The sequence below is a fragment of the Schistocerca serialis genome, chromosome 3, assembly GCF_023864345.2.
Source record: "Schistocerca serialis cubense isolate TAMUIC-IGC-003099 chromosome 3, iqSchSeri2.2, whole genome shotgun sequence".
In the NCBI taxonomy this organism is placed as follows: Eukaryota; Metazoa; Arthropoda; class Insecta; order Orthoptera; family Acrididae; genus Schistocerca; species Schistocerca serialis.
The window spans coordinates 842,308,953-842,326,406 of NC_064640.1; positions in this window are offsets into that span (position 1 = coordinate 842,308,953).

A 17,454-nucleotide genomic window follows, 5' to 3' on the forward strand; every position below is an offset into this window, starting at 1 on the left:
GTTTCACCAGGGAACGCCGGTCAACTGCTGTTTGTGTATGAGAAATCGGTTGGAAACTTTCCTCATGTCAGCACCTTGTAGGTGTCGCCACCGACGCCAACCTTGTGTGAATGCTCTGGGAAGCTAATCATTTGCATATCACAGCATCGTCTTCCTGCCGGTATAATTTCGCGTCCGTAGCGCGTCATCTTCGTGGTGTAGCAATTTTAATGGCCAGTAGTGTATTACAGAAACGATTAGTAAATCAAATAGCAACCCCTGGAGGGACGGCGACGTTCTTTTCGGGGAATAGTATTGAGGAAATTTAGAGAACCGGCATTTGAAGCTGACTGCTGGACGATTCTACTGCCGCCAACATACATTTTGCTTAAGGACCATGAAGATACGAGAAATTAGGACTCATACGGAGGAGTACAGGTAGTCGTTTTTCTCTCGCTCTGTTTGCGAATGGAACAGGAGAGGAAATGACTACTAGTGGTACAGGGTACTCTCTGCTACGCACCGTACCATGGATTGCGTTGTATGTATGTAGATGTGTACGGACTTACACCGATGCAGGTCGGTAACGTGGTGCATTGGATTCAAACAAGGGTTCCAGTCTACGTCCAACCATTGAGATTTACGTTTTCTGTGGTTTCCGTAATTCGACAAAGCTGAATACCTCAACAGATTCTTTGAAAGGGTCACAGTCGATTCTCTCCTCAACTTTTATACATTCCGAGCATGTGTCTCCCATAACCTCGTCTTCGATTGGACGTTAAACAAAATCTTCCGTCCTTCAAACGGTAGGTAATGACTTCCATTTCCATTCATTTCATTTTCTCATGACATCTACCACTACAGCAGTTCTGAGTGGAGTTCACAACCTTACATAGGGGCAGAAATCCATTCCAGTACGATTATGCCATAGGTGGTAAATCATTGGAAGCGGTAACGACCGTAAAATACTTAGGAGTTACTATCCGGAGCGATCTGAAGTGGAATGATCACATAAAACAAATAGTGGGAAAAGCAGGCGCCAGGTTGAGATTCATAGGAAGAATTCTAAGAAAATGTGACTCATCGACGAAAGAAGTAGCTTACAAAACGCTTGTTCGTCCGATTCTTGAGTATTGCTCATCAGTATGGGACCCTTACCAGGTTGGATTAATAGAAGAGACTCTCTTATGGAATGTAGCCACATCTTCACGGCAATAGCAACTCATAAATACATCAACCATGTCACTGCTCTTTTTTGATCTACTCTGAAATGAGAAAGAAGCTTAATGAACGTTATAAATTTTCTAAACTTTACATACAGGGAATCGGATATCAGTCTGGTGCCGTATTTAAAATCAATGATCGATTACTGCTTGGAGATGATTGTATTCTCTCTCAGTAATGTAGACTTGTTCTGTGTCTCGGGAATCCAGGAGGGTTGTCCACTATCCAGAATTTGGGATTACTGACTTAAGATTGTGGTTTACTTGGGAAAGGATGCTTAAGAATATTGGACTGGTTCTTTTTAAATCCAGGTATTTACCTTTAGTGGTTTAGGGAAACCACAAAAAACTAAACTCCTCCCAAACAGGCCATGAAGGCCCAACGGTACCGACCGGCTGCCGTGTCATCCTCAGCCCACAGGCGTCACCGGATGCCGGATGCGGATATGGAAGGTCATGTGGTCAGCACACCGCTCTCCCTGCCGTATGCCAGTTTCCGAGACCGGAGCCGCTACTTCTCAATCAAGTACCTCCACAGTTTGCCTCACAAGGGCTGAGTGCACCCCGCTCGTCAACAGCTCTCGGCAGACCGGATGGTCACCCATCCAAGTGTTAGCCCAGCCCGATACAGCATAAGTTCGGTGATCTGACGGGAACCGGTTTTACTACTGCGGCAAGGCCGTTTAGGGACACCACGGACAACTAAAATGTGGGTGCTCGGACGGGATAGCGAATCCAAGTGCTCCTGGATACTAGTCCAGTTTTTTAACCCTTCTGCCACTCACTCGTAATTTGGGGGTCGAGGAAGTCACGATTAATATTAGCTATGCTATATTTTGTGTCCCTATAGTCTTGCTACCAGCATTTCGTTGTGTTGGAAAAGGAAAAAGAAAATATCAAACAGCAATAAATTAGAGTTTGTCGAGAACTGAAGGATTTGTATGAAACAAGATGGCGCAATGGTTATGACAGGTAGGAGTAGGAGTCAAACCTTCAGTTAAGCATCCTAATTTGGATTTTCGGGGCTTCGCTGATGTTATTTGAGACAAATTTTAGGTTTGGCGTTTCAGCCATTCCATGGGTCCCTCTCCCTTGTGGAAGTGATCTGCTCCGCCAAGTCTCACGCGCTAGGTGGCTCAGTGCTACAAGCCGGGAGAATGGCGGCCCAGACCGTCGGGTGGCCCACATTTAGATTTTCCGTGGTTTCCCGTCATCGCTTAAGGTAGATGTCTGGATGGGCGAATGGGCGATTTTCTTCCCCAATTCACGATTGTGCCTGGTCTCTAGGGAACTAGCTGTCGAAGGAAGTGAAACCTAAGTATTTTTTCCTTCGTGTTCCACGCATTTTCTCACTTTAAGCTGCTGTTTTTGCCGGGTCGTTAGTTTGACTCCGAATGTTTCCATGTATATCCATAGGACTTACTGAAATAAGGAGTTGAGATGGCTTTTGTGTTCTCGGCGTGACATGTCAAGTCAATAATTGTGTCTTGTCGATGCCTTGGACAAGCTTTGTGCAGTATAGCGCTGGTTTTGTGATGCTAGAGATGATTATTTTATTTTTTAATGTTTTTAAATTTGTCTCTGCTTTCTGGTAATAGCACCGACACACAGGTATTCAAATATCCGTCATATTTTCAGAAAAATTCGTCACAAACATTGCATTTACTAATAGCAGTTCATTTCCTTATGTTACATTTGTATTCTACACTGCTCGTCATTAATACTCTTAGCTCAGGAAGCACAGAAAATTGTATGTAGACAGTATACAGTGTACATGCTGCAGGGTAGTGAGTGGTGGCGTGCACGCATCAAGCCATATCATAGGCTAACAGATCAGGAGGAAGCTCTGGCCAACGTTACAGGGAAACTCCATCTGTACTGAAAGCAATCCGCTAAATTTAGACTACACTATATGCCGCACAAATCTGATGGCTTTCAATTAAACTAAATCCTTAGGGATTACAATTACGAATAACTTAAAGTGCAACCGTCATGAAGATAATTTCGTGAGGAAAGCACACAAAAATCTGCGTTTTATTGGCAAAACACTTAGAAGATGCAGAAGGTCTACTGAAGAGACTGTCTTCACTATGCTTGTCGATCCTCTTCTTGAGTACTGCTGCCCAGTATGGGACCGCATCAGACAGGACTGATGGAGGACTTCAAAAACGAAGTACGGCAGTTCGTTTTGTATTATAGCGAAATAGGGTAGAGTGTGTCACTTATGTGACGCACGAGCTGGGGTGGCAGTCATCAAACCATATGCATTTCTCAGTGTGGCAGGATCTTTGTACGAAATTTCAATCACAGCTATCTCTTCCAAAGGTGAAAATATTTTTTTGGCCATCAGAACCACATGAAGAAATGATCTTCGTAATAGAATTAGGGAAATCAGAGCTCGCATGCAAAGGTTTAAGTGTTCGTTTTCCCGCGAGCTCTCAGAGATTGGAACTGTACAGAGATAGTCAGAAGGCGATTGAAAGAACCCTGTGACAGGCACTCATTTGTGAATTGGAGAGTACGCGTGTAGATACGTATCTAGGTAGGGCAAACCAGCACGGGCAGCATAGCGTCTTCGCTTAAATTGTTGGAAAAGACCTTCACGGCGATGTCCGAGATAAGTCCCAAACAGCGGACAGATACGTTACCAAATAACCTGCTATGTGAACCACAAATGATGGTGTTGTGTATCCGATGGCCCGTCATATCTTCAAGCCTGGTGCTGAGTTTCCGACCAACGCGAGCACCAACATCGTGGAATAATGCCCGCAGTCTCGAGAGCCCACGATGGGGCCGCAGTAGAATTCCCACACGCGCTCGAACACGTCAGGATCTTCTTAAAAGCAGTCAACATTCAAATGCGATTTCTGAATGGGAATCTTTCCTGATATAGTTCCAAAAGAATGTACGAGGGCGTGCTGAAAACCAATGTCTCCGAATTTTCTATGTGAAAATTCTTAAGGCTTTTTAAGGTGGGTAGGACGTCAAACGGCAGAATAGGGGCAGGAGAGGCACCACTTTTAAAAATAAATTCATAAAATTTTGTCAGCATGACCAGGAAGGATTCAGGATTCACACTCATAGCAGTGGACGTTCAAAAACATGTAAGGTGTCAGGAAAAACCAACACCTTCCATGAAAATCCTGACATGATAAGCAAATACAGTAGTACGTCACATAGCTCCGAATAAATCGTCACAATAAAGTAACCAAAGTAATACGAGTAACGAGTGAGCAAATGGAGTACCACAGACTAACACAAGAATGCCTAAATGCATGTCATACCTTCCCACTGTGAGACAGACGCAGTTCCGAGGGGAGAAACGAGAACAGAAGCCGAGAGCAGAACCGTGTTAAGATGGAAGGCCCTACGATAAGGGACGAACACCCACGTCGCCAGCTAACGGCTAGGACCACACCCCAGCCGCAAGTTTTAGCGTGAGACTTTTTCGCGTCTCTGTTACGTCAGGACCACCCCCAGCCTATGTTAAAAGCTAGAGCCCTCCAGAAGAACAGTATAGATCTTACGATAACACAAAAAGGGCCACCCCAGCTGCAAGTTTTAGCGTGAGACTTTTTCGCGTCTCTGTTACGTCAGGACCATCCTCAGCCCATGTTAAAAGATAGAGCCCTCCAGAAGAACAGTATAGATCTTACGATAACACTAAAAGGACCACATCAGCTGCAAGTTTTAGTGTGAGACTTTTTCGCGTCTCTGTTACGTTGCAAACTTTAAAAACATTGCCTCACCACGAAAAGTATAACGTTTCTCATTGGATAGACAGAATTTTTGTAGGTGGAGCTTAAGGTTAACATTGAGACCCTGATTGGTCAGATGAAAACACAGCCAGATAGTTTTTTTTTTAAGCCAACTTCGGTAAATTGTAGTAAGGAGAAGATAGGAGAGAGTTGCTTCCGAGACGGCGAGGTGAGCGGAGCTGTGCTGTCTGCCGCCCCCTGACGAACACCGACAAGGTAATGAACGCACGTGATGTCACATAACAGCGTATAAAGCTTCACTCAGAACTGCAGAAGTCTCACCTGTTACACCCCTTTTTTGCGCAATACTAGTGTCGATCGTCAATTAAAACTCATGGTGTTCACATTTACCACTTGAAGTAAAAATCTGAAACGCGATGATTTTTCTGTTATATAGTTATTGAGAAGCCACATCAGCCACTGTAATTTACGACAAGTATGATAAGTAATTAAAGATAATTGAGGGTCGCTGTAGACCATTTTGATAGTTTTCTCTTTTGTGAACTTAATTTAAACCTAGATTATAGATGTGATATGGCATAGGTCATCCTTCGATCCATTGTGGAACTTGGAAACCCATTCAGGGAATATTCGTTCACATTTTTGTTGAACGCAGTTGGTTTTTACCATCCTGTATTAAAACATTTCCTTTTATCAATAGTGCAATTTATAAACGATGTTTTGTGAGTAGAATAAAATTTCCAATGGTAAACTTAACTGCTTTTTCGACGTTATTTTATCAGCTAACTAAAAATAGGAAAGCCTTGAACCCCTTCCACTAAATTTAGTTAGTATTAAGATTCTTTTACAGGGAGTGCAGTGGAGCTGACGCTGAAATCATTAAGTATTTGGTTATATCATCGCTAGTCTCACTGAAATCTTCTGAATTCTACATGTCATGTGTGGTCTGGCGTCTCGTTACCATCAACAGGTCCCAGGTTCAAACTAGTCAATTCCCTAAAAAACACGCTCAGAGCGTCGTTGCACGAAATTGGTAGGGAGACACGATATAGAACAAACAGAGACTACGCAGAATGTTAGAAAATGGCGACCGTGCCAGGATGGTAAAATACCATGATTGAAGGTCGACCACATGCCTAACTAGGTCAGAAAAATATCCTGTTAAAAAATTTTCGTAATAAAAAATTTTTTTTTTTTTTGAAAGGCATACATAGTCGAAAACAGTAGCTGCAGCGATAGATAGCAAGAAAGTATTGAATAAAAATGAGACATTCTGGCAGAGACAATAGCATAATTAAGTTATGAATTTTAATATTGTTAGAATTAAGTTTTCTCTCCAATGCAAGCGCACAGGTGGCGGATACATCGTTGAGAAGTCGGTTCTGACCCAACAGGTAAGTGAATTGATTGTCAAGTCGTGTGAACAAAAAGTTTATGAAACGAGTGAGATCGTATGAGCGCATGTTGACGCGAAGTAGGGCGCGTGAATTGCCTTAAAAACAGAAAATAAGGGATTCGGAAAGATTAGCAATGGCAGATCGAGACCTTGACCGAATTGAGGTAGATACCCAGCTTGAAAATGGACAGAGAATAGAAGACAGTACAACAGACGATGCAGTATCGCGAGAAATAGGACAGATAACGCACCATAACGAGGATAATGTACGTCAAGGCATAGAAAACGTTAAGTCAGCATACGACAGAGGAGCAGGAAAGTAGAGAGACAGTCGATGAGGATTCTAACTTGCGTCCTGAATACGTAGAACCCATAGTACAAGTAATCAGAGCTCCCTCACCCCAGAGTACAAGGAATGCGAGCAGAAACGTGTCACAGCACAGTTAAATGCAATCGGTTGCGAACCAACACTTGGGCGAAAACACAGAGCGTAGGACGTCGGAAGAAAACGCAATAGGACCCACCAATCTGGCAGAATTATTACAACAAATTACGAAAATCATGAGAAGGCAAAATAAAGACGTAGCCAACCAAATTAAAATTCAGAATGCAGAAACCACGAGACAAATGCGTGAGATTAAAGAACAAAACAAAAAAATTCAGTTACACCCAAGTCATATTGAAGACGAGGCAAAAGAATCTCGAGAACTGATAGGAAACTTAATAACAGGTCACAATCAATTGAGAACAGACATTGACAAGGTACAAGCGGACTTAACAACGTTGAATAATGACATTCAGGACGAGATCAAAACATTACGTAGCAATACCCAGAGAGAAGTCAAGAAACTAGAGAAACAGATAAACGAAATTACTAGACAAGCAGCAGGTACAGCGCGTGAAGTTGTTGAAAACAGTGTGTTAAACAAACGTATCACAAAAGCAGCGCTGAAAAGATATGATAACCGCATAGTCAAAATAGAAGCGCAAACGAAGCGACAGTTTCAGAAATTGCGAACAGAATTGTTGCAAACCATTGAAGAGCGTAGTGAACAGGATCGAACAAGCACAGAGTCTGCAACCACATCCGTATCTGTAACAGCACCGGAAAAACAAGCAATTAACGAAGATATTACGCATTTGCGATTCCAATCACAGGTGGAAAGTAACATACGTGAAATCAGACAGCCTGCACAGCAACAAACACGTTTCGAAATTCTTGATGAACAAACGTCATCACAAACACATGTGGAATCACAAATGTATGTTTCAAGACAGTTTGGATCGTGCAATGAAGCAGCAAGGTTAGCCAGACAAGATACCGAACCAATACCTGACAATGGAAAGCCAGGTCGCGAAGAGTACAGTGCAATGCATTCAGCTACACGTTCACAACCGATGGAAGAAAATTATTGCGTACCACTCCAACGATACTACGCAAGGGTAGGCGAAAGTTACAGTGGACAATATCCAATGGATCTACCACAACCGGAAAGAACGACGGGAGAAATGATCAGAAACAAAAGTGGCGAAGAATCGCGAATTTCATATGGAACTATGACGAAGTACGACAACCATCATTTCCTCACAGTCAGAAAATTTCAACACTTTCGAGAAGGAAACTCATTACATCCGCGAACTTTTATTGATCAATTCCGAGTAGGATTACCAGAACACTGGACGCTAGCACACAAATTAGACTTTATATGTGCACACATGTCAGGAACAGTCGCAGAAACCATGCAGAATGTTGCAGCGACATGCCGATCGTACGGAAATTTCAGAGAGAAGTTTCTCTCACGATATTTGTCCAGCGAAGCACAGAACAGAGTGAAGTACGAATTATTACAGAACCCATATTTTGAAAATTCAGGAGAGAAAAGTCCCGTGAAATTTTTCGAATTAATGGCAAAGAAAAATCAATGCTTAGATGTACCATACAGTGACGGAGAGTTGATTAAATTATGCGCGATGAAGCTACCATTGAAATACCAGCAATCATTAGTAGGTCGCGGAGGCAATGACGTCGAAGCATTTAAAGGTATTTTAAGGGAACTAGAGTTCATATTTTCTGAAGATGACGCAAGAAAAAGACGAAGCGCACGTGAAAATGAAAGCAAAAAGCAGTGGAATCCACAAGACACAGTACGAAGAAACAATAATTACGAACCACGTGATAACTTCGCACCAAGAAACGACAATGGATTTCAACAAAGAACCGGTTATGGATTTAGAAGAGAATATGGCAATAACTATAATTCACCCAGGAACGGCAACAACTATTACAGAGGGAATAACGACAACCGGAACGGGTACTGGAGAACCAATAGACCGACAAATTATCAACTAAGAAACCACTATCAACAAGCTGAACAAGAAAAGAGAATACAGATAGAAGAGGTGGAGGTAAGACCACCAAACCCTGATAAACGTTCGAATTGACAGCTAAGTGCCCATGCCAAAGAGAATGACGCACCGACCCAGGACAATTGCAGCACCTTGAACAGAGAAGTAAATACCTTATCACGAGAAGAGAAGAAGGAAGAAACAAAACCGCAGGGACCAGATGAAAACGAAGACAGGAAAATAACAATATTGTGTTGGGACGAAATTAATTGGGAGAATACTGACAAGGAAGATGAATTACCAGAGGCATGCACAACGAATGTAGGAGGAAAGGACGAAGTAATGAGTATTGCAGAGCTATTTGAGATGGAAACTAGGGAAAGCGAATTCAATGAGGATAATACGCAGTCGACAGAAGTTGAAAATAAGTTACGAGTGGGCACACAACCCAACGTATATAATGAAGGAAGTTATGAAGCGATAATTAGAGCATTTAGATGCGATTATATGGAAGTAGCGACGAAGAAGGAGAAGATAGACGAGGATGAGGAAAAAGTAGAGGATGTTGAAGAAAGTGTAAATGAAGGAAGAAACAGAGAAGAGGAAATAAAAGAGAGAGCAGTAGCAGTCGAAGCTTATCCTACAGAAAGTTCGAATTCACAAGGGAAATTCCTAAAAAGACTCATGTATAATTCAGTGGAGGATTCATTGATGCAAGAAGAAGAAGAACAGAACCAACCTTTTCAAATTCAACCAGTTGTGAAGGCCATCGTAAAGCATATCCCAGTCAATATTGTAATTGATAGCGGAAGTGAACTGACTACGACCTCAGAAAATTTATTCATGCAGTGTAATGCCAATGAGAAATTGCCAATTCTGAAAACACGTATGATTAAAGTAAGAGGTCCTATTAGAAACAATGCTGCGAAAGTTACGAGACAAACAAGGTTAACTCTTTCGTGTCAAGGTCAAAATATCGAAGCCAACTTCGTAATTATACCTAAACTAACTGTAGATTTGATTATAGGTGCAGATTTTTTAAATGAGAGATAAGCGATAATAGATATGGGGAAAGGTAGTGTAACATTCGGGAATGTCACACTTCTCTTTGAGCAAAAGCTCAAATTAGAAGAAATACCAGTTATAAACAAACAATTAAGAATGACGCGAGATAAAGAGGATGAAGAATTAGAATGGTATGCACAAAAGAGGGAACGCCTCAACTCATGTTAGAAGTTCATAAAGAAATCGACGAAAAATTGCAAGAAGTTCAAGGTATTTCGGAACACAGTAAAAGAGAATTAGAGAGTATTTTATCTAAGACTGGCAGTATTAAACGCTTTCAGTACAAGTTTGAAGATTAATTTTATTACTGGTAAATAATCAGCACAATATTTCAAGATTATGTTGTGGATAAGATCGCCAGGAGAAAGAAGATTGAAGAGAGAGGAAGGTGGGAAAAAGAAAGTAGTTTCAATAAAAACAAAAACAACACAAATAGTACCATAGATTAAGGTGAAGGGATAAAGCGTAGATAGTCTAACAGCATGAAATACTAAAATGCTATACACCACGACACTACAAAAAAAATAAAAAAAACGAATTTGAGGATTTTTGTAGAAGTTAAGACTCAAAATATCTTAGAATTGTAACATGGAAAGGGCGCCGAAATTTGTAAAGCTTTCTAAGAAGGCGTAAAACAATGTAGGTACTAGACATATGTTAGATGATTATAAGTAAAACTTTTTGTAAGAACCATTGTAAAAACTCCAGCAAGGACGAGATGCAACGACCCACAAGTTGCAACGAGAGAAGTATCAAGAAAGAAAAGGTCGTAATTAGCAAGACACGATTCCTACAAGGCAGAAGCGTCAAGAGAAAGGAAAGGACAGGGAGACCAACAGAAGGCCCTTGTATTGGAAGTGGGCTGTAAATCTGCCCGCTAAGCGGAACCGTGCTGGGACAGAACATGGAACCCTGCAGAGACACGACAGGAAACCAAACGCCAGAAGGGACCCGTGCAAGGACTGACAAGCAAATACCAGATTTTCACCGCTCGTAAACTCCGAACGCCCCGACTCAGCGGAGCGAGCAAAAAACGGCCCGAGGAGAATACTGCTTAGGCAAGCCACCATTGAAAAAAAAAAAAATGTGTAAAAGTCACACTACTGCTATTAAACAGTACGCTGATGCACGAAACTGAAGAAAACTTCCACAAAGTAAAAATGACACGCCCAAACAATTTATCAAACTGTTACTAAGAGGAGAACTTCAAAGCAACTAGTATAAATAAATATTTCCATATCCTGTGCAGAGAAGAACCAAGAAGCAAGTAAGAAGCAGAGAAAAAGCAGGAAGAAGAGAAGTTGAAGATTCACAAGATTGAGACCAAGAAAGAAGATGGGTGAAGAAAAGACGACATATCTTCCCAAGTCCCTATCCTACTGTAAACTAGTCATCTGCGAAGTATTACAACGAAAAACGACCGCTTTCAGCGACACATAACGATGACTTTTACGCATACAAAGCTCCATTCCATTATGGGACCTCCACAACAGCAACACACACTTGCAAAGCCAACAAGGAATGACGAACGAAGCTGTACATCAATCACTTACCCACATCCATCTCGCTCAAGTCCATCACCTTCATGCAAAAACATTCGCCAACCTCACGCTAAAACATTCATAGGATTGTGTGAATGTGTGAAATCAAATTATGTGATGTAGGAATTGTGCAAAAGAAACATGTGAAAAACTAAATAAGTTAAATTAAATTAACCAAAGTAATACGAGTAACGAGTGAGCAAATGGAATACCACATACTAACACAAGAATGCCTAAATGCATGTCATACCCACCGTGAGACAGACACAGTTCCGATGGGAGAAATGAGAACAGAAGCCGAGAGCAGAACCGTGTTAAGATGGAAGGCCCTACGATAAGTGACAAACACCCACGTCGCCAGCTAACCGCTAGGACCACACCCCAGCCGCAAGTTTTAGCGTGAGACTTTTTCAGGTCTCTGTTACGTCAGGACCACCCCCAGCCCATGTTAAAAGCTAGAGCCCTCCAGAAGAACAGTATAGATCTTACGATAACACAAAAAGGGCCACCCCACCTGCAAGTTTTAGCGTGAGACTTTTTCGCGTCTCTGTTACGTCAGGACCACCCCAGCCCATGTTAAAAGATAGAGCCCTCCAGAAGAACAGTATAGATCTTACGATAACACTAAAAGGACCACATCAGCTGCAAGTTTTAGTGTGAGACTTTTTCGTGTCTCTGTTACGTTGCAAACTTTAAAAACATTGCCCCACCACGAAAAGTATAACGTTTCTCATTGGATGGACAGAATTTTTGTAGGCGGAGCTTAAGGTTAACATTGAGACCCTGACTGTCAGATGAAAACATAGCCAGATAGTTTTTTAAACCAACTTTGGTAAATTGTAGTAAGGAGAAGTTAGGAGAGAGTTGCTTCCGAGACGGCGAGGTGAGCGGAGCTGTGCTGTCCGCCGCCCCCTGACGAACACCAACAAGGTAATGAATGCACGTGATGTCACATAACAGCGTATAAAGCTTCACTCAGAACTGCAGAAGTCTCATCTGTTACACCCCCTTTTTGCGTAATACTAGTGTCGATCGTCAATTAAAACTCATGGTGTTCACATTTGCCACTTGAAGTAAAAATCTGAAACGCGATGATTTTTCTGTTATATAGTTATTGAGAAACCACATCAGCCACTGTAATTTACGACAAGTATGATAAGTAATTAAAGATAATTGAGGGTCGCTGTAGACCATTTTGATAGTTTTCTTTTTTGTGAAACTTAATTTAAACCTAGATTATAGATGTGATATGGCATAGGTCATCCTTCGATCCATTGTAGAACTTGGAAACCCATTCAGGGAATATTCGTTCACATTTTTGTTGAACACAGTTGGTTTTTACCATCCTGTATTAAAACATTTCCTTTTATCAATAGTGCAATTTATAAACGATGTTTTGTGAGTAGAATAAAATTTCCAATGGTAAACTTAACTGCCTTTTCGACGTTATTTTACCAGCTAACTAAAAATAGGAAAGCCTTGAACCCCTTCCACTAAATTTAGTTAGTATTAAGATTCTTTTACAGGGGGTGCAGTGGAGCTGACGCTGAAATCATTAAGTATTTGGTTATATCACCGCTAGTCTCACTGAACTCTTCTGAATTCTACATGTCATGTGTGGTCTGGCGTATCGTTACCAGAAGCGGGTCCCAGGTTCAAACTAATCAATTCCGTAAAAAACACGCTCAGAGCGTCGTTGCACGAAATTGGTAGGGAGACACGATATAGAACAAACAGACACCACGCAGAATGTTTGAAAAATAACAAAATACATTTTTTTAACATATGAAATTTCATCATTTTTTCACTTACTATTGGCTACATTTGTTGCTATAGGTACACCTTTCTTCATAAGTAAGATGAAATTTGAACAGCAGGCAAACCATACATAAGGGTATATGAAACTCTAGATTTTATTTAATTTACGAAAAACTGAATGAGCTGCTACATTTTAAACTTCATGTTTAGAAAAAACTCAAATTTTATAGTTAATAATCTCAATTTTTACCACAGTTTTTAAGAGCTTTGGAAAATTCTATAGTGTGATACATTTGTAGGTATGGTTTGTACGCTGTGCAAAATTCATCGAAGAATCTGTCTTACTTATGAAGAAAAGTGTACAGCAACAAATGCTGTAATCAGATTGATGAGAGCACACATTTAAGAGAAAAAATGATGAAATTTCACATGTTAAAAAAATTTATTTTGTTATGTTTTTGAACTTCCACTGCTATGAGCACGAATCATTTCTGGTCATGCTGGCAGAGTTTTATGAATTTATTTGTGAAAGTATAGACAGTGGAAATTAAAATGTCCTGTGGTGCCTCTCCTGCTCCAAGTCGGCCCGTTTGACGTCCTACCCCCCCTTAAATGAGATAAACGTTACTAACATTCTACATCTTTATCCTTCGTGTCTCCCTATTTGCAACCATTTTCCGGGGTTCTTAAATTGTAGCGCGTAACATGGCGGTGTGTAACGTAACTACGTCGGTTCGTGAGAAATAGCGTGCTGTAATCAGATTGATGAGAGCACACATTTAAACAATTTTTCCAAACATGTAGCGCCCTTCCTTCAGCATGAGAACGCCAGATAGTACACGAGCGCAGCGACATCTGTAAAAATGCGATGCCTCGATTTCACTGTCGTCGACCATCCTCCATACAGTCCCGACTTGGCCCCATCCGATTTTCATCTGTTTCCAGTACTTAAAGAACACCTTCGAGAACTTTACTTTGATAGTGATAAAGCAGTGCAAGCACACGTGAGGTCAACAAAGTTAAACATTCGGCAGTGGCGCTACCAACCAACTGGTCTCTCGTTGGGAGAAATGTGTTCGTCATAAGGATGACTATGTTGAGAAATAAACATGTAGACATGACGAATAAATACGCAGAATGTTAATGAAGTTTGTTTTATTTAAAAACCTTTAAGAGCTTTTATATAGAAAATTCGGAGGCATTAGTGTTCAGCGCGGCTTCGTAGTACTTACACTATTTTAGAGAGTAAAATTTGACATAACTTTTGTTAATTTATAAACCATTTATAGTAGAATAACTTAGGTAACGTAGAAGTATAGTTTTTGTAGTACTTGTAAAAGTTTTAAGGGGGGTAGGTCGTCAAACCGGCCGACTTCGAGAAGGAGAGGCACCACAGGACATTTTAATTTTGCACTGTGTATACTTTTACAAATAAATTCTTAAAACTTTGTCAGCATGTCCAGGACGGACTCAGGATTCACACTCATAGCAGTGGAAGTTCAAAAACACGAAAAAATAAAATTTTTTAAATATGAAATTTCAAGATTTTTTTCGCTTTCTGTTGGCTGCATTTGTTGCTATAGGAACACTTTTTTTCATAAGTAAGAGAGATACTTCGATGAATTTTGCGCAGCTTACAAACCATACTTACAAGTGTATGAAACTCTATAATTTATTTAATGTATGGAAAAATGAATGTGGTGTTACGTTTTAAACTTCGTGTTTAGAGAAAACTCGAATTTTATAGTTAATTATCTCAATTTTTACCACAGTTTTTAACAGATTTGGGAAATTCTAAAGATTCATACACCCGTAAGTATGGTTTGTATGCTGGGCAAAATTCATGGAAGAATGTCTCTTACTTATGAAGAAAAGTGTACCTACAGCAACAAATGCAGCCAATACCAAGTCAAAAAATGATGAAATTTCACAAGGAAAAAAAAATTGTTTTGTTATGTTTTTGAACTTCCTCTGCTATGAGTGTGAATCCTGAATCCTTCCTGGTCATGCTAACAAAGTTTTATGAATTTATTGGTAAAAGTATAGACAGTGCAAATTAAAATGTCCTGTGGTGACACTCCTGCTCCAAGTCGGCCCGTTTCACGTCCTAACCCCTTAAAATGAGTGAAAAGTGTAGACTCTGTTGTAGTTTCGTGGGTATGGGGTTGAAGTGTGAGATTTGTGGAAAGCATTTTCATTGGGGGGAATGCGGTGGGGAGGCCTGTCGGCCTTTTGTGGAGACCCTCACCTGCAACTGCAGGATATGTAGCAGAAATAAGCTAACAGAGGAGCATAACATCTCTGCCATTCAGGTGGAAAATGGCCAAAGAAAGTGTGGCAGGGACTGCAGCGGAAAGAACAAAGCACGAATGACCTAGGAGGAGCTGAATGTACGGGAAGCGACGGATGCCAGAGGACTGCAAGAAGGAAATGGCATGAGAGGAAGAAGCGGAAAACGGGAAAGGAGAAGCGGCGACATCCGTAGGGTACTCAAATGATGATGACAACATAAGAAATATTATTTTATTATGTATATATTTACATACATTGGCAATCACAGTAGTTTAAAAGATACAGTCGTTCTTATTTTCAATATCTACATCTACATGTATACTCTGCAATTCACATTTAAGTGCTTGGCAGAGGGTTCATCGAACCACAATCATACTATCTCTCTACCATTCCACTCCCGAACAGCGCGCGGGAAAAACGAACACCTAAACCTTTCTGTTCGAGCTCTGATTTCTCTTATTTCATTTTGATGATCATTCCTACCTATGTAGGTTGGGCTCAACAAAATATTTTCGCATTCGGAAGAGAAAGTTGGTGACTGAAATTTCGTAAATACATCTCGCCGCGACGAAAAACGTCTTTGCTTTAATGACTTCCATCCCAACTCGCGTATCATATCTGCCACACTCTCTCCCCTATTACGTGATAATACAAAACGAGCTGCCCTTTTTTGCACCCTTTCGATGTCCTCCGTCAATACCACCTGGTAAGGATCCCACACCGCGCAGCAATATTCTAACAGAGGACGAACGAGTGTAGTGTAAGCTGTCTCTTTAGTGGACTTGTTACATCTTCTAAGTGTCCTGCCAATGAAACGCAACCTTTGGCTCGCCTTCCCCACAATATTATCTATGTGGTCTTTCCAACTGAAGTTGTTCGTAATTTTAACACCTAGGTACTTAGTTGAATTGACAGCCTTGAGAATTGTACCATTTATCGAGTAATCGAATTCCAACGGATTTCTTTTGGAACTCATGTGGATCACCTCACACTTTTCGTTATTTAGCGTCAACTGCCACCTGCCACACCATACAGCAATCTTTTCTAAATCGTTTTGCAACTGATACTGGTCTTCGGACGACCTTACTAGACGGTAAATTACAGTATATTTCACATATAACTATGTTTCGCATACCTTAAATTCACCTTGTAATGCGTTCAAACCAACAGGAGCAAGAAAATACTTAGGTATTCCGTATGCAAATCTGCTTCTATGGATTCGATGCTTATGAGGACAATAGTATTCTACTTTGCTACTGCATGAACACAGGAACTTATACACTGTTCTAACATACTCGTATGTACACTATGCTGACGCAGACAACTTACAAAATCAGAGAATAGTCGCCAGAGAGTGAGCCTGTCTGATGAAGTAAATAATGTACTGTATAGGTCGCGCAATTTCACATCACTTGAAAGACGCAGATAAATGCAAGAGACACCAAACGCTAACTTCAGTGTTGCGTCTCCGTACATGTCAATGATGCACATCTTCCTGCCATAAATATGGATGTCGATAGGAGCATAAAATAGGTTCTACTCGTTCGTCATCTTACTATTGATGTACTCCTTCACACTGCTTAGATGATGATGACGAGCGTTTGGCGTCATTGGCCGGGAGGCCCCTCGCGGGGCAGGTTGCTCTTTTTCAGTAATGTTTTTCTTCGTGGTGCTGGTCTGCATTTTATAATATACTTCAGCCATCATCAAATATTTTGCTACCCAAACAGCAAAAGTCGTTTACTGACCTAATCCTCTCGACAGCATCCGAATAATGTTATAAGAAGTAAATACATACTATCGCAGAAATTACAACAGTACTGGTGGGGAGAGGACGCGTCTACTCTGTGGGTTTTGGTTTGCCTCAGCTATTGAACTAATGCCGTGTAGCTGGCGTTATTGAGCGCCGTAAACCGCAGCCAAGCACGTGCGTGCTGCAGGCAAGTTCCGTGGCTGCGCTATCTGCACGGCGAGCAGAATGAGAATACCTCGGGCTCTGTAGTTAGTGCCACTGCTAAATTATCGATAGCGCAGTTTTAGTGTTGGCGCCAGAAAACCAACTGCGGGCGAAATGTCAAGTAAGTTGATGTGTTCGGGGATGCAGCTACGACTCTTAGATACGTTGAAGCTGTCAG